Source organism: Pseudopipra pipra, chromosome 21, assembly GCF_036250125.1.
Source record: "Pseudopipra pipra isolate bDixPip1 chromosome 21, bDixPip1.hap1, whole genome shotgun sequence".
Classification (NCBI taxonomy): Eukaryota; Metazoa; Chordata; class Aves; order Passeriformes; family Pipridae; genus Pseudopipra; species Pseudopipra pipra.
The window spans coordinates 6,878,638-6,897,907 of NC_087569.1; positions in this window are offsets into that span (position 1 = coordinate 6,878,638).

Here is a 19,270-nt window from a genome sequence, read left to right on the forward strand (position 1 = left end):
ATGATGGTTCTTTGTATTTTAATTTAAGATTAAACAATTAGCAAACTGAAAGTTTTGCAAATGCCAACAAAAGAACATCTTATGGGTGTGCCAGATTTGGAGGCTGTAATTCAGATCTCCCTGGTGAATTTTATCCTTCAGTCTTCCAACACTGCAACTCACAGCTCCTCTAAGCTGTAACAATAACAGGGCAAAAGACAGATATATTTTGCCAAAAGAAGAGGCTCACAAGGGAAGGAGAATTATACTCTATTAAATCCCTGGAAGTGTTCAAGGCCAGGTTGGATAGGGCTCTGAGCAACCTGGTCTAGTGGAAGGTGTCCCTGCCCACAGCAGGGGGTTAGAACGAGATGGTCTTCAAGGTCCCTTCCAACCCTGTGATTTTATGAAATATTTGGAATGCTGACACTGCTAACTTCAGTTTACCAATGTGTTTTTCTAGACACATTAAACTACCAGATAAATGCACTTGTGATTACTTCTGAGGGACAAAAATGGACTGAAGTGTATGTAGGTTAAACCAAGGTGTGTATTCCCTAGGGATATCTCAGAAGATAAAAAGCAAGCCCTGACTACTATTTAAAGGCAGCACAGCAGACGGTTAAAGTTACACCCAGGTGTGTCTTCCCTCAGGTGATCCCAAGGGAGAGATGCTAGGCCACTTTTCCTATTTAATGGTGGCAGAATAGCTGGTTAGATTACGTCTTAAGTCATTTTGTAAGCTTATCATCCAAATGTTAGGATACAAAAATTGTGAACCTACAAAGCTATTTATGATAACAAATACTGCTGCCATCACTGCATAATAAAATATAAACAATGTATTAAAAATAAGCAATTATCCCGCTACTAAATTAAATAAGAATATTTTATCAAAGGACTGAATTTATGCTTCGGCTGGGCAAAAAAAACGAAGTAAGTTCATAGAGAGAACTCCTCGCTGACAAATTTCCAGATCAACAAGACCGTTCTTGCCAAATCTAAATAGCAGGAGGGGTTTATAATGAGGTCAGCAGTTGTTTTCCATGCTAGGGAATCGAGGAACATTTACTGTTAAAGTTGATCAAACATTCTGAATTGGACATGGAATGTCATGCACAACCTTGAGCTCAGCTTATCTAGTTCTAGTGCTCTGCTTTGGACAGCCTTAGTCTAGGAAAAACTTTTGAGACAAAGATCAAACTATGGAACATGAAGATAATCATATTTTTCCAACTTCTATTATAAAATAAGTTCATATACCCAAGATGCCAAAATGCAGCGCTACAGGAAGCAGATCATGCAGGATGACTCCCCCTAAATGAGGGAAACAAAGAGGGAAACAAGCTGTTGAGTTACTCATTCTGGACATACCACAGAGACCTCATGCCATGTCAGTTAGGCAGACTGTCATTTCTCTTCCCTCTCCAGTGCTGTATGGAAGTACCAAACAGCACTGCCACTTTGGTCACCTTCACTGGGCAGCTGAGCCCTTGTGGAAGCAGAGAGGAACCACTTCTATCTGCTGACATTGTTATTTCAGACTATAGACACAGTCAGACATCACTGAAATGGTTCCACTCACTTCCATTTTGAATATTTACTTTGCAACTTTGATGGTTGCAATTTTAATTTTTTTTTTTCAAAAAAAAATTAAATATCAGATTAGGGAACAGAATTTAACAGTTTAGCATAGCTGCCAGTACACCAAATCAGCATCTCAGTCTTTCACTAAAAGCCCAGACCAAGGAGAGATATAAAGTTATCACATTACAATAGTCTAGTCTGGATCTGACAAAACCAAGGTTGTTCTGATGGAAGCCTCTTGATCTCTCCTGTTCTTTGCTTGTGGCATATGGCTTCATCTCCTGAAGAACAAACTGTTTTAATTTAACAAAACTCTGTGAGGAAGAAGAAATACTGACCTTAAATTCTACAAAAGTATTTTGCCACTCAAAAGGAGAAACCCCACAAAGCAGTGCTGTTAGGTGGGCTGTGCTCCTTGTATCCACAAAAGTGGATGTTGATAGAAGACTGTGACACACATCAGCAAGAAACAGGAAAATCTGCAGCAAATTCTGACACCCCATTTTCCTCTAGGTATTTCCTCCTGATAGTTATCCCAGGAGAGAAGAGATAATGCTTGCCAGTCAGTGGTTCACTTTCATTCAGGCTCTTATCTCTGCACTGCAATCGACCTGTGACGCCAGCTCAAGTAAACACACCCAACAAGTCAGTGTTAAAACAGCCAGCTTAGGGCCCAGTAACTCCCTGGCTGCAGCAGGCTGGATCTCAGGAGCCTGAGGTGACAGTCAGGCCATTAACAGACTTTGGTTCTGGGCTATTGCAGTTAGTACAGAGTTACTGACTTAAACCATCTCAGATTTGTCTGTCTCAGCCATCACAGTAAGAATTGTAATTTCAGGGCAGTGCAGAACTTGGGAATAATTAAGTAAAGATGTCGAGTGTAGCCCAAACCGTCTCAGAACCTTCCCTGCCAGCTTTAGACACTCATCTCTGAGGAACATCAAATGTGAAAGTCATTGGAAAGGACAAGCAATTATCCAGCACTATCTTTGAGATCTTCCAGACAGGAAGAGCATATACACCAACACTCCATGTCCATATCTCTACAAGATCCAGCAGATAAATTGAGAAAGTCTTCATTTCTAGTATCAGAAGTGCTTGATAGATCTAATAAAATCACACTGGCAAACTCTTGATAGGAAATAATTCATCACAGGTGAAAACACCAATTTTCCTCCACCAGCATGTGGATGCCATGGTAGATCTTTTCTATCACAAATCAGCATAAAATATTCTGCAACAGGTATCACAAAAACACTTCATGAATAGCATGAACTTAACATGAATATAAATAGGTCCTCCAAAGCAGAGAGAGTGTTTTTATCAAAGTTTCAATACCTTCTTCAGTATCTTACCATAATCATGGGAGATAAACATGGGTGTACCTATACAATGACCTGGGGGCCACAAAGATGTTTCTACTGTTTTGTGGAATGACGATAATTATATTTAGCACCCATTCAAGGCTTTTCATCTTCAAAGCACTTTACAAACATTAATTAATCCTCACAACACCCTATGAGGTAGGAGAGTATTATTACAGTAGGTGTGATCAGGTTTGTGTAGGGGACTGTAGATTGTGCACAAAGCCAGGTAAGGGCAGCAGAAATATGTATTCCTGCAAGTGCACGTTTAAACTCATATTCCTCTTACAGATCTGCACACAAAAAAAACCTCTCCACATAAATATATGTAATACATACATGCCCACACAAACCCATTCCTCCAAACTAGTCCTCTATGACTGTGCTAAGGCACTCTGGTTTTGGGAAGGAATAGTATCCTGAGCACACTTGTCTCATAGTGTTCCTCTGACAGTTAAACAGCACAAGATGTTTTGACATTCCAGTGTGGAGCCACGGCTCCTTTCCATGCTGAGAGCTCAGGCTGAACAAATGCAAGAAAGACGCCTATTTCTGGTGGGTGAACGCTTTCTGATACTCTGGCAAACTCCATGCCAGGAAAGAGTGTTTTTAATAACCACAGGTGGATAATAGGTTTGCAAAACACGGTAACAGATGGGTATTTTAAATCAAAAGGAAAACAGAGAGGTGGAGAGGGAGCACTCTCTTTCCAGACAGTTAGAGCTCAATACCTGCCCAACTTCTCTGAAGAATTACCAAGAGAACAAGGAAAAAAAACATGCAGCTTAGTCATATTTATATTCTTATTAAATGCAGGACTGCCTGAGGCGAACAAGAGCTGATATCATAATTATTGGCTTGCCCAGCCAGCTGCCTTCTCTCACCTGATGTAAGATCAGATCTTTCCAGCCTTTGGAGACTCTGCACCGCTGAGCCTCCACTCTCTCTCCTGGGCTGTTTGAATGACCTAATCCTGTCCTGGAGCAGCAGCACGCCGTTTTGCTTCAGTAGGAAGGTAAGAGGAAACCTCTGACAACTTCATACAGCTTTTTAGAACTCAGCCGTGAAAGCCAAACGGAAGGGGGAGCAGAACTCTCTTGCCTTGGCTCATCTATTTAATGTGAAGTCCCTGAGGCTGACTTTGAAGAACTTCAGGCTGAGGGAAGGGGAAGGTCAGCACCTCCATCCCATTCCTCAGCAACTCCTATAGGCATTTATCAGCCACGAGCGCGGAGTAGCAAGAGAAGGAGCCAAGGAAACACGAGGTAAGTTAATAGATCCATTGGTATGGGGAGAAATGAAGATTGTGGGTGATTTCCCAAAGGAAAAAAAAAAAATAGCTTTTCTTGTCTCGGGTGTAGACCAGCTTAATCTAAGCTACTTTCTGCTCCATGGTTATAAAGAAAGCTGGAAGTGTTTACCATCACCTGGAAAACAAACAAACAAGTGAACAAAAACCACAGGGGAATTAAACAACAGAAAGACAAACTAAGAAAAGTATTTCTAAAAAAAAAAAAAAAAAAAAAAAGGGAAGGTTCATATCTCACTGATCCTTAACAGATTTATTTTGCACTTTTCCAGTGTTAAATCAAAACCTTGGGAATTTCTATATTTTGAAACCAAGCTTGCTTTTACTATGGGCTCTGTTTTAAATCCAGTACTTTTGCCTCATGTGTTTTGTAGTAGTAGGTGAAAACTTTGTTCAGACTTATTCCTATAAAGAAAGTTGACTGTAGTGATATCCAGGGAGAAGCCAGGATGTGTTAACTGCAGAAATTACTGAATTTGAGCACTACAAACAGAAACTTTCTTCTTATTTCTTTATATGCGTGGGAAATACATCACTTTCTTTTCACTTCTTAGTTTCACTGTTAGATTTCCAGCAAGAAAGGGACTGTTTGTGTTACAAACGCAATAATTACCAAACCCATAAATATCAACAGTCTGTCATTCAACTCTTGACCCTCCTGCCTTGCTGGACAGCAGATTAAATCCTGGGGAATTGGATTTTATTCTATAAATGTTTCAGTTTGGTTTATTCGAATCATATGTTCCTGATTTGAATGTTATATGAGCTACGTTGAACTGGATGAGTTTTAGGCTGAAAATGTATATATTTTGTTAATAACTGATTATGAGCCTAGAACAACAAAAATTTTTAAAAATCTAGAGAATATATTTTTGAAGGAGTAAAGGATTGTGTAGTTTGCTGTCAGCCAGGTGATATATGCAGCCAGAAAATATACAACTAAAACAGACTGTTTATCCTACATCGTGGGGAGGGGAGATGGACATGGGTAGAAGTAGGATTAATGTAAATTAAATAAGGGACTATATCCTGGTAATCTGAGCACCTAAAGTTGCCTCAAATGTTATAGTGTGAGAAAGTAGTGGCTCGTATATGAACACAGATACTGGTATAAAATCACTGTGTTCCTGGATATTACTGGAGCCACGTGCCAGTTACTGAGACAGGAATCAGTCGAGTACTTCGGGGAGTAAATGGAAATATCCATAAACCACTGTGGTAGGTGTAACATAAGAACCTGCCAGGAACACATGAAGACACTTGTTATTACTGCAAAACACTGACCTGAAAGAGGAAAGTGTAGGGAGAGGGAAGCTCCTTCTACATGGAGCAAAGTTCTTCTGATCCATCTCTTGTAACAGGTTTTTTGGTTTTTTTTTTTTTTGAAGAATTGTTTGTAGTTCAGATGCAGTTTCTTAAGAGGATAATGAGAAAGACACATTAAAAAAAAAATCAGAAAGTGCACCTTTTTTAGCATCTATGTTGTAAAAACAGAAATTAAAAGAAAATGTAATAGTTTAGGATTTCTGAAAACTAAACATTAACCACAACAACAATATTCTAATATTTTTGGCCGCAAAACTCCAGAAACTTAACACAAGAAGTGCTGTCATACAGAACTACTTTCAATCATGAAATCACTCCTATATCCTAGTTTCATAAGCTGTTATATGACCAAGGACAGGGAGACAGTGATCTGGCCTCCAAAAAATCTGAAACAGAAATTTCCAAGCCCTGCAAAAAGTGTTGGTAATGGATTAATGTCAGAACCAAAATGATCCTTTGGTTACAACCCAAAGTGACCACAGCTTGGTTTGAAGGCAGAAGTTCTGCATTAATGTACGCAATAAACTTTAAAAGGCATAAAGTTGCAAATAAATCCAAACAAAATAAAAGTTTTAAAAAAACCCGACTTTAAAAAATAGCAACTTAAAACACTGAAATGTATAATGAAGAATTTTTACATGTACTGCTCTGTCCTGCTTATAAACCAAACAACTACAGAGGCAAAATATTCCAGCCTTGCTCCTGCAGGAGCTTTGGAGGTGGCTCTTGCTGACTAATCCTGTTGGACAGTAAGGAACAGTGTTGTTTTGGATGTGGCACGGGTGAAGCAGGAGTTGGTAGGTCAGTGTCCATAAGCCATAGCACAGGAAATGTTGATGACTTCCCAGCTGGTGGCCGTGCCCTCTATTGTTCTTCAGACAGCCTGAGCTTTACAATTTGGGTCAAACACACCTCTCTGCTCTCCTGCACCTCAAAAATCATTAGCTCAAAAGACAAAGAGATTAATTATGGAGATAATGCAGATTAAGAGAGAGGTACAAACAAAATCCTCCTCTCCTACATCAGTGAGTATGGCCAGTGCCACATATTCCAAAGGCAATTCCACATTTTGTTAGTATTTGAAAGCAGGGTGGGAGTTCTCAGAGCTCTGCAAGACTCTGAGAGGCTGGAGTATCCTGAGTAAGTCACTACAGAATGAACAACCTGCTCTAGTGGAAGATTTTTGGGACTAGGAGTTTGGAACTAGGTGATCTTTAAAATCCCTTCCAACCCAAACCATTCCATGGTTTTATGGTTCAAAAGCAGAGCTGTGAGGTACTGCTCTCCCTTCTGAGTCACTGTGGAATCAATGCCTTAATGTGGTGCTAACAACAGGATGCTGCTTACATTAGAAACTAAAAGCAAAGTCTTGGCCAATTCTATTTATCGAAGACACTGTGCCACTTTTAATAAGATTAGGGCAATAATTAACTCTTTCGCCACATTGCGAACATAAATCCAAGTCATGCCCTCATAATCACATCCAGCTTCTTTGCTACTTCCCCAACTGTCTCCTCACCCCACAGACAAACATCCTGTATTTTTGTTGTTTTTCTTTTAAATCAATTAAGTCCTGTACAACCTCTCCTGTGCAACCAAGTCTCCTGGTCACACATGAGATACTGCCAGGGGTTGTTTCCACCATGCCAAGAGAGCTGAGACCCCTCACTAGAACGCAGAGCACGGTGCTTGTTGGGTTCTTGCAAACACCTCCTCCTCCAGTGGCTTATATGTCACCTTTCTTCAAATAGCAATTAAAAGAGCCTACGTGGAATTATAGAATGATTTGGGGTGAAAGGGACCTTCAAGACCATTTTATTCCAATCCCCTGCCATGGGCAGGGACATCTTCCACTACACCAGCTTGCTCCAAGCCCCATCCAAACAACTGTGACAGAATATACTACTCTTTATTTTCTTCAGGATGCAGGAACTTAAGAGTTGTCCACAGAACAACCAAGCTAATTTTTTTACAATATATAAACAAAATAGTAACACATAAGAAGATAATATGTCTTTTATCTAAATTTCCTACATTTTCAAATGAAACCTGCATTCTTCATGCCCTGTTAAATGTTACTGAGTACTGAAGGGAGCTCTTAAACATGTGGTCAGTAAAGTGATTCCTGTGCAGCTTTTACAAATCTCAACAGTGCCTTTTGAGGCTTAGTAAATAAATGTAAAATCATTTTAAGACATTTGGATGAGACAGGGCTACTGCAATCCAGAGCATTATTATCTTTCTGTTGGTGAAGTGCTCAGAAATGAATGAAGCATAGAGGGTGAGGTTCCATCAGAGTCATGTAATGAAGCTAAACATGCTGTCATTTTAACCCAATTTGTTTCCCTCTGTACTGCTGCCTCACCAGTTTGTTAGAGCCTCTCAAAGGAGCTCATCTAGTGTCAGCTTACAACTTCCACACCTAGCCCTTACTTTACTCCTGGAATGGGTAGGTATCCCTGCCCTGCAAACTCTTAACTGCTGGTTCAACAGACCTGCCAGGACAGGTCCCTGCAACATTCCCCTCTGTGGGCAAATGGTAGGATGCCAGAAATATTAGACAGGAACCTGTTCTCCCAGGAATGTAAGTAATTCATAGAAGGAAATAATTTACTATTTTCCCAGCTGGAATAATTAAACAGCCAGGCATTGTCCTCCCAAGCTGCAGCAAAGAAGAGCAAGCAAGAGGAGGAAAAAAAAAGCTAGAATGTCATGCAGTATAAATTCCCTTTCAACAAACAATCTTAATTCTGTAAATTTTTCCTCATAAGCCAGAATTTCTAGGCTCTGGCCATTCTTCCTCCTCTCCTATGGACTCCAAACTGGAGTGCAGAGCTTCAAAATACAGTGGCCAAAATCACAAACCTTTACCAAGAGGATTTAACTTCACAGGTCTCACAGAATATATTTCTGTCAGCACCTCATACCTGCCAGCCTGTCTGCCTGTTTCATTATGCTATGATGTGGCTGATTTAGGCTCAGCCTGCAGCCCATTAAAACCTCAAGGTCTTTCTATGCAGAATTTCTTACCTCGTCACTTCTCCTCATTCTCTATCTGCAGGGTTTGTTATTGCTGGCTAGATGCTGAACTCAGTTATTCTTGAACTGCATTTTACTGTCTTCAGATAGTTTTTCCTGACTCCTTTTGAATATTAATCCTGTCCTCTATATACATAGTTAAAGCCTCCCACCTTCAGCTGTCTCCAAATTGGATTAGTGCTCCTCTCCAGTCTATCACCCAAGTCATTAGTGAAAATACCAAGTAGTATCATGCTCTTTGAGAAATCCACTCTAAATACCCTTTCATTCCAACAGTAGTCAGTCACTAACTACTCCTCATGCTCTGTTCCACCCAGCTTTACCTCCTCTCTGCTAGAGTTTTACCTCAAATAAATTTCCTTAGCTTCCTTATGAGAAAACATCACGAGCAAAAGCATAGAAGCCTCACTAATGTCCAGCTGTATTACCTGTACACCTTCTCTCCTTTCAAGGCCAGTATCCAGGGAAACTACACTGCCAGCACAATTCCTTTCTTAACAAACTCTTAATGGTTTCTACTTTTGCCTTTTTTTCCCCCCTTAGTTTGGTGGGGTTTTTTTAAATTTTGTGCTTTTCCAGGAGTTAAAGTTAAATCTGCCACCTGTAATTCCCTCATACTTTCTAGTATCAAGACAGGGACTCTATTTACCTCCTTTCAGCCTTGTATATGCACTTGGACTCAGCGAATTCTCAGACCAAGACCTGCAGCTCTGCAGTAATTTCAGCTGATTCTCTAAATTCACTAGAACGAAATTAATTGGGGCCACTGAACCTGGAGACGTCAGCCCTGTCCTCCTGGGAGGTGAGAACACAGGTATTCTTCCAGGTATGAGATCAGAGGCAAACATCATTAATATTCCAGAATTTCTCATCCTCTGACTTGGCATTGCCCCGTTAGTTTTCCATTGTGCTTTAAGGTCAGTAATTAATGTTTGCCCTACTTTTCCACCCAGGAATAGATGTGGGATGGGTTCTTTTTTTCTTTGAAATGCAGAGTGTCTAGAGAGCACCTGACCTGCCGTATGGATTTGGGGTCAGCTTTGTGACCCCTGAATTCTGTTTTCGTAACATGCAAAAAACACTGTTGTCCAACAACTTCAATAAGAACCTTTCAAAGCACTGAAAAATTACATACTAGGACCAACATCTTCAAGATTAGCCATTAATGCAAAGTAAATTTTTTGGGGATAGTCTGCACACAGCCTTCTGAGGTGTTGAGCAATAATACTACTTATTTAAATCTATGGAAATTCACTGTCTCTGGGTATGTATCAGTTCAGTACACAGCATAAAATACTTGTACTCATATGGAAAAGCTCTCTGCCTCATAGAATTTTCATTTAATGGTTAAGCCTCATCAGAAATCTAGTAAAGGCTTCCTAGATTTCTGCCCATCTTCACAGGTGTGTGTGTCCTACAGCTCAGTCTGACATGCATTGGCCAGCAGTAGCGATCATCAGATAAACTTAACAGCTAAAAAACAGCATAATTCAGTCACACCTGCTCCTTTTTCCTCTCTGACTCTATAAATATACTACAGGAAACTGTTTTCAACGGGGAAAGAAGTCAGATCCATGCATCAATGTACAGAAAGGCTCAACAGGACTGCAAAAGGGGCTGCAAAATTTGGCTTAAACTGATGATGTTCCTCCTTGTTGAAAGCCTCCAAAGAAACAGCCTTTTCTAAAAAGTTATTCAAAAAAAGTAATAAAAGATCAGGTATAGAGGAAGAGGATATTTTCCTGCATATAAAGACACTGTTAAGCTAAAAAAAATTGAGAAAGAACAACAAAGTGAATTTCAATAGAGAACAAAGATGTGGGAACTGTAAATACTGGAACTGACAGTAAGTATTCACTCCTTGAATTTAACAATATGGATAATCAAATTTTATCATCACGGAATTCTGAAAAATAAGCATATGATGGATCTACAACACTTGCCCATGGTTTTATAAGAAACCTGAAAGAGTCATGATTACCAGTGCAAACTTATGAATCCTTGATAAAACAAAAATTGCAATTCTCCCCACTCCAGAAGCACCAAGTTTCTCAAAAAAAAACAAAAAAAAAAAAAGATATGTCAAGGATCACAATAAGAAAAGTGATAACAGTGAATATTTAATTTGGAAAGAGAGAAAGAAAGAAAGACTATACAGAAAACTAAATAAGAGAACCCATGAGAAGCCTCTGTCATAAAAAAAAGAGTTGACCAAAAAAGGCAAAGTAGGAGTTTGCTTCCAGGAGCAATTTATGCTTTTTCACCAGCAAAGAATAGCCAAAGCTGACAAAAACTTCTCATATAGGAGTTCTTTTAACATAGACTCAGATAAAACTCATCCCAAGCTAATCACACTCTAGATTCCCCAGAATGCTATAATATTATAAATTTAGTCCCATACTTGTTTAGTCAATCTAAGGAAACTAAAACACTAAAACAAGCGAAAAATTGTATTAGCCACAGAGGTCTGTAAAAGGAGGCAAATTGTTGAGCTGTTACCATTATCAACCTCGATACAGATTTGTGAGGGTTTACAAAATCTAAATATATATTAAAATATCAATTCTCTTTTTTTCCTCCTGAAATTACTAGTCAGAGGACCTAGTCAGCAATAATATAAAACTGTATTCCTAGTCCCTTAATGAATATTCTTTATCAGCTGTGCTTTATGTGTTGGAAACAAACACCTATAAAAAATTTAATTTGCATTATTTTTTATGTATAAGAAAACAGAATGGCTTTTGTAATAGGTTTAGTTTTACATCTTGGCCTTTAATGTGGTAATCCCCTTAGATCAGTTAATTATGTTTTATGTATCACTGAAATTTAATATTTTAAAGAAGAAATAAGCATAGTTTCAACTTCTTTATAGCCAGCTGCTCCCAAAAAATCTTAAATTCCATTTCAATAAAGGAATTAATTTTTCACACTAAGGAGGGAACAGACAAAATCCCTGTTTGAGAGGGAATGAGTCTCCCAGGAAGAATCTCTTAGGCTTCATAAACTGCACGATGATGTGTATCGAAAGCAAGAGGAATACAGGGGGGAAATGCAGGACTTATATGATTCCTAATTAATTTTAGCCTTTTTCTTGCTTCTAATTTTCATCTCTATTAAGGATTTTGTAACAGCATCAAGGACTTGTACACTATTCAGTACTCTTGCTTAAATGATGGTTCCTCAACGAAACAGGGACTGTTTATTCTGGCTGTTTATTGCAAAACTGTTTTTGCACACACAGTTTTGGGATGTTTGCTTCTTTCTGTGAAATTCCTGTCCTTTATTTCAAGAGTGTTATTACCCCATGTTTTGTGGTGAAAGAAATCTCTGTTTTCTAAAGTCATCAGGGCCTTTCTGTAAGTGAGAGCTGCTCGCTGTGTAATAGAACTGAATTCCTCCTTATCAAGTGGGAACTTCGTATTTTCTAGTTTTTGTGGTTTATTTAATCCAGTTTTAAATTTCTTTTCATACTTTGCCATAAGATATTTTAATTAACCGTAATTTGGGTCAGAAAAAAATTAAAGCATATTTGTCATTTCAATTATCAATATAGTGGACATGCTACCACTCAGTAGAGGGGCAGACACACAAAAACATTAAACTTGGAATTTGTTAGGAAACAGTGGAAAGCAGATATGCTATTTTGAATACATACAGAGCTCTTGAAGGAGGTTTTCTATTCCTTCAGATATTCCTAAAAAAGTCAAGATATTTAAGCATGGAAAATACTTATATCATGGTTTCCATTTCTTAGCTACCCTGTTGATAGAATCCTTCTGAGACTGAAACCCTGAAGAGGTTCATATATCCCCTGAAGGGGGGTCTGCACATCACAAATGTGGGCACTTTCTTTTCACTGGTTTTGCTGAGCAAAAATTAAAATTAATATAAAAGCCCCTCAGGTTTCACAAGACAGATGAATCTGGCTGAAAAATTTATCTTAGACATACAAATCCCACTGTTTTGGGAAAATTTTGCATCAAATATTTAAATCACACTGGCTTGAACAATGTGTTTTTAAACAACCCACAATTCAGAGAACTGGGGAAAGAAACTCAGCTTTGTTTTGCTGGTTTTTTAGAAGAAACAGTTTTCACAAAGCTGAGAGAATTTTCCCAAAAGAGCTAAAGTAGATGAAGAATTAAATGAAATTCAATTAAAACTCAAATAGGTATTCTTGATACCTTTCCTGTTAACATTAAGGACACAGTGTTTATGAGACAAAAATAGGCTCGAGGAATAAATTAGGCATTGGGAAACCAGGTGGGTGTAGCAGAGGCATGAGTTCTTGGGAAGTGGGTAGGGAAAAGGGGAAGAACAAGCCTTGGATGCTTGGCAGTGAAGGGAGGGAGGGTTAGTTGGGTGAAGGAACAACATGGCCATACTCACAGTTTTTAGAGATCCTTATGCTGGTCTTGCATCTCATAACTGTAAATACAGATGGTTTTAGCTGTGCCTATTTCATATTTTCCCTCATTTTCAGGTCTTGTCCCCTACCCTGGGAATTTCCTTTGTACTGACATTAACAGCAAACATAAAGTTTTCCAGTCCTTACAAGCAGTGAACAAAATCCTTCCTGGGAAGTTTAGTGCCTTCATGCACGACCTCTAGTTTTGTTCACCATATTAGATTTGCTTTTCCTTCCCCCCACTCTCTTCTTTTAGTCTTCCTAACTTCAAGTCACTTGTATCTCATCTTCTTCCCAGCAGTTATTCCTCCCTAAAGGATTACCATATTTGTATGTTACTCGTTTTGCAAAACAATGTCAGGCCATATTTTCCCATAAGGTTCTTTAGTCTGCAAACTGTCCCTCATTTATTCTTCAGTCTGTCTGTCTCGTGTTTTTCCTGGAATTCCAAAGACAATGCTTTAAAGTACAAAATCAAGTTCTCAACTTGATGCTGGGGTGGGAATGACTTTGTAATTTTGGGGGCAGGGAGACAAGAGTGTTGGGATAATTGGGCATTTGCGTTTTTATTTCTTCACCTCCAATTTTTTTTCTGTCTCTATATTTTCCCTAACCAGTATTTAGCTTCTGCAGGCAAATAACTGTATCCTTCCAGAAATATGTCACCTTTCACACTGCAGAGAATCCATGGCATTGAAACATGAAATATTCTCTGGGTTTATGTGTTAGTGTGTAATGCAGTGACATGGTACTGAAAAACATCCATCCTGGGTGAAAGCAAAGGCCCATCTAGCCCAGTATCCTATTTCCAGCTATGGACAAGACTAAATTCTCAAAGAAAAAGCTTAGGAAAAGCAAACATAGTTTGCAAGTCACGGACCTCTTATATCAGAGCTGGTGTCCATCTGGTTAATAACCTGCAATGGATTTTCCTTTCCATGACCTTGTCCTTGAATCCATAGCAATTTTTACCTCTACAGCACCCTGTGGTGGGGGCTTGCACAGCTCAGCCACACCCTGTGTAAGGAACCACCTCACTTTGTTGGTTTGGAATCTCCTCCCTACCAGGAAGCTGTTGGGTCAGAAGGAGACGGCCTTCAGTGCCTGCTCACCCTCTCCATGCCACCTGTGGTTCAATGCATCTCCTCCATTCTTTCACCATCACCAATCACCCTTTTTCCAGGCCAAAGCCCACTTACTCATTCCTCATATGGAAGCTGGTCCAGACCTTGGATCACACTTGCAGCCCTTTTTTGGTAAATGATGTTTTTGTGCTTCTCCTTAGGTTTGCCTGTAAGGTTAAATGCCCCATGACTGAATCTCATCATGTCTTTTTGCTTTTGTCTTTCCTCCCACCTAATCTTCATCATAACTATTTAGATCAACATCATTTTGTCATGCTGCTTTTCACCCCTTTTTCCATTTTTATTTTTTTGTGAGCACATCAAGCACCACAAAGTCTCAGACCCCTAAAGATCACCCTGGTGACCTCCTCACTCATTTTTACCTTTCATTTGCTCTTTTAACCAAATATTCATCCATGCAAAGACTCCTTACATGTATATTCAGGATTTCAGTGGATATTTAGTTCCCTTAAAACATTGTGCTGAAGCATCTTGTCAAAAGTTCTTCCTGGTCACCTAAGCAAACTATCAGCCCAGTTTCCCCAGTATATCTTTAAACATGAGCCAGCATTGACCACTGCAGGCAGAGAAACAACACTGTAGTTTTGTGGACAGAAAGGTTATTGCTAGGACTGGAAAGTGAAGAATAAATATCATTCTCCATGACCTGTTCCTCCATCTTTCCTACTTTATATGCACCATTTCTCATGCATGCCTAGGAATAGGTGTCAGCAGAATACATCACTCCACATCAGCTGTGCTTCTGTGAGCCAGCTGGATTAGCCACTAGTTGTTAGGTGGATGCTGAAAGACCTTTGATCTTATGAAGTCAGAGTAGGAGCTTTAGTCTTGGGGTTTTCGTATTGGTTTTTTCTTTTTTCTTCTTCCTTTTCAAAGGTTTCCCCAGAAAATAAATGCTTGAACTGGTGCTGCACTACTGACTGCATACAATGTCTTTTCTTCATTGAGAGGCTGTGCAAACTACACTGTATAGCCCAGAGTAAATATGGAAAACAAACTGTAGTTTGCACTGATTCAGTTTAATTCCACTTAAAACCGACAGAATGTGTTCAAATGAAAACTGTAACTTAGGGCAGCTCTGCCTGCTAACATTAAGAACTCAAAACAGGTGATAACAGGTGAAATTCTCCCTGTCTACACAAATTGTAGCCTGACATTTCCAAAGAAAAACTAAAAAACCCCTTCAGTTAAACAGCCTCTGAGCTTGGTTTTTGGTGTCTCTGCTGTTTCTGCACTTAACACATCCTTGCTCGGTGAATCAGCCATTCAAAGGGTTTTTTGGGTTTTTTTTTTCTGGTTGGTTTGTTGTTGTTTTTTTTTTTTTAACATACTCAGCTTACGACTGTGCAAATAAGATTCCCAAATCCATTCCTCAGATCAAATAAAGGTAATTACAGAGCTTACTGTGGGCGATTCCCAGTGGGAGGGTGGGAGTGGCCACGGGTGGGGCTGTACATGCACAACAGAGAAAATGGGAATGTACCACACCCGTCATAAAACATGCTGCCACAGCCAGCAACAGAAACCATTAGGGTGGATCATCATCCACACCTTCTCATAAAGACAGAAAGATGGCATGAGATCCCAAGATGAACTCTCAAGTCACAGGGAGATGAGCATGACTCACCCAGAGAGAAAAGGAACGTAAAGCAAATTACGAGGCTCCCAGAAGACCTACACCATGTGTCCCCCACGTTCCCCCTACATGATGTTCCCCAGAGAGGATTAATAGGGTACACATATGCATACAGCCCTAGAGCTATCAATAGGTAATTCATGGGAACGGCTTATTATTAATCATCTATTATTACAGTAACACAAGCAGCAAGGAACAGGGCCACGACATGTTACATTTTGGCTATGGAGTAGCTGACCATCCCTGACCCACATTATTTATTATATCATTCAGTGGTTCTCACATTTTTTGAAACATTAACCGATCTCACCTTTTAGCACCTGTCTTTAAAACCAACTGATATTTGCCTTTCCATTCAAATTTCATGGCGGACTCTAAAAAAAAAAAAAAAAAAAGATATCTTATAGAAAATATCATGGATGTAGAAAATATTGTGGATGGCCCATAGACTGCTTTGGAAACCAGGAACCAGAATAGCCATACAGGGGAAAGAGATACATTGGAATATATCAGAAGAGCTTATAATGTGATAGAAGAAAGTAAAGTGACATGAACTGTCATTGCAGTGAGAGGAAAGGAAAGAGGATGGATAAAGAAATACATAGGAGACAGCACACATAATTATAGGAGAAAGGGACACTGAAGTTAACAAATACTGATGTGAAACATGGTTAGAAAAAAAGGTAAGAGTGAAGCACAGGTGCAGGGACTGTGAAGGATACCTGGAGAAGAACAAAGTGATTCTAGTGATACCAGAATCTAGTGAACAAGTGATACTGGGATCCCTAGTACATCCTCCTGGCTTTCAGCAACCTGCAGCTAATGAATTTCTGAGCCAAAGGAGCAATCTCCTTACCTACCGTTCAATTTAATGGCTAGAGCTGTTTTATCTTTACTTCTTCCTATGATTTTTTTTTGATAAGTCACATGATCGTATTGCTAGCTCTGCTATACTTGTTGCATCTACTCACTGCCACTCCCCAGGCCCAGAGTAAAACTCTGCTCTGAATTCAGCACGAAGAATTCAGTTACACGCTTGCTGCGATCGGCCCGCGAACGCGCTACGCCGTTATCTCCTCTGCTGGTTTGACCTGCCAGCCAAGTTGGTTATTCATGACAGAATCACACAGTTTCTCTATCATATTAACTGCTCCAACCCTTGGAACCGTGTCTGACTTCATGCTTAGATGTCTGCTGTAAAGCAATGAAATTTCATACTCCTCCTTCAGGAAGCAGCACAACCATTCATCCAGAAAGCAGGACAGAGTATGCAAAGGATTGGGTTTGAAAACACTGGCAGAGTTGCAAAGCTGGTAGGGAGAGCTAACATCTTTTTTATTAGGTTAACTGGTGGAGTTGGAAAGATGTATTGGTGTTTAGGATGATGAGGAAGAGGTGTGGGGAAAGCCAAGTCCACATGATGAGCTCGTTCACCTCAGCTCAGTTTTTCCATGTTTGGTTTCTGTTCAGTGCTGAGTTCCCTTTTTGCTGAGCTAATTATACAGGTTCAATGCCTGTGAGGGACTTTTCTCTGTCTAGGGTTTCCCAAATGATGGGTCTGTGCAGTCTACAAGAAATATGGAAGTTCTTATAGCATTGTTATGTCAGTCCCACTGCATGCATTTTTGCCATATTTTCTATTTCTGCAAAAATTAATACTTTAAAATTAGAGTTAAAATACATAATCACAATTAATGGGACTTAGAATGCAGCTGACCTATGATCTGCTTGCCTCTATTTTGAGTGAATTGCCGTGTACTTGGAGAGCATCTGCTGTGCAAACATCATGTGTACCTACATCTAGTTTTGTCTTCCTATCCAAGGAAGGTTTTAGCAGAACTAGAAATCCTTCAGGGAAGGGCTCAGGTATAACAAAAGGTCTTGAATGGCTTCAGGATGAGAAATGACTAAGTATCAGGCAGAAAAGAGGAAAATACTAGAAAGATTTAACAAATCACAAAATCCTCTGCAGGGACAAATGTGCTCCTGCATCCTCACAGTTGGTGTCAAAAGTAACAGATGTAGGATAAAATATAAGTAAGGAAGAAAAGTTAGAATATTAATGTAAGGGTGGGAGCCTGGTCCAAAGACCACAGTGAGAGGAATATCACTTCTATATTTTACTATCTTCAGCCATGCAAAAAATGTCTTGTTTCTTCTCCTGAAAGTGTTTTTTTTCCATACGATAGACTTAGGCCAAATGCCTTTCTTATTTTTGGAAACTGTTTATACAGATAGTTGTGGTATTTTATAAATGTGTTCCTACAGCAGATTAAACACCTGCTGCAAACACTCTCTCCACCTTCTCATTCGGGAGGCACCTGGATGTTCCAGAGTTCCCAACCACTCCTGCTGGAGAGGACACTTGGACATGGTGGCAATTACCCTCAGTCCATAGAGTACACAGTGATCACCTGGTATTCAGCCTTTGCTTGCAGGTAGCCCTTAATGAATAGAAATAAACCCTGACAATTTAGGAATGATATCATTAAAAATGGCATCCTCTTACAGGAATTCAGTATCTTGATGTAGGTGACCTGAAATTTTGGTAGACTTCTTTATGGCCCATGATACTGCAGGCCACCACACTGTCTATCATGCTTCAATTTCTCAGAGAATTGCTAGATCCAGGCTCCTTCTCCATCATTTTCCCAATTGCCATTATGGCTTTTGCCATTTCATAATGCCCAATTCCCTTCTGCAATATCTGTCTTAACACACAATCTTAATTTACTGCTACGTGTGAATGCCATCAACCAATTCACTTTCTCTCAAACCTCTGGTGAGAAAAATATATGAAATTAGAGTTGATTCTAAACCCTGAAGTGCCCCACTAGACAACTTATCCTGGTTAAATGTATTTAATTAAGCTCATCATCATTCTAGTCAAGTGCCAGATCACACAAGAAGTCTCAAACCCAAACTCATATGGAATTATTCCCCTCCCAGATCTAGAGTCAAATCTACACTTCTATGGAGTTTTGAAAACCAATTACATACACATAAACTCATTCAGTGTTGTAACAATCAGGTTATTTATATCCCTCTCAGAATAACTATTCCATAGAAATTGATTCACATGGAGCTGTAACATCAGGAAAACTGTAATCCAGCTGAATCCAAACCCTCTTTCTTCACTGACAGCTACTATTAAGCAGGTAGCAAACACATCCCATGTAACTGGATGCAGAAAGGGTCTCATGGTTGCAAATTTTCTTCACTCATACTTGAGATTATCACGGCCCTGATGAATTAACCTTATTTTCCACTAAATATGCAAAAGTTATTTCAAGAGGTAATGAAATATGGGCAGTTACCACTAGCTAACCATGAGAGAATTGAGCTCAGATCCCTTGAATAAGAAAGCAAAAATAGCATAGTTGAATTAAACAAACTCACCACCAGATTTAAATTTAGAAGAGAAGAAATTGCAATCCTTAGAAGATCTGTAAAGTTACTCAAGTATCCTGTAATCAA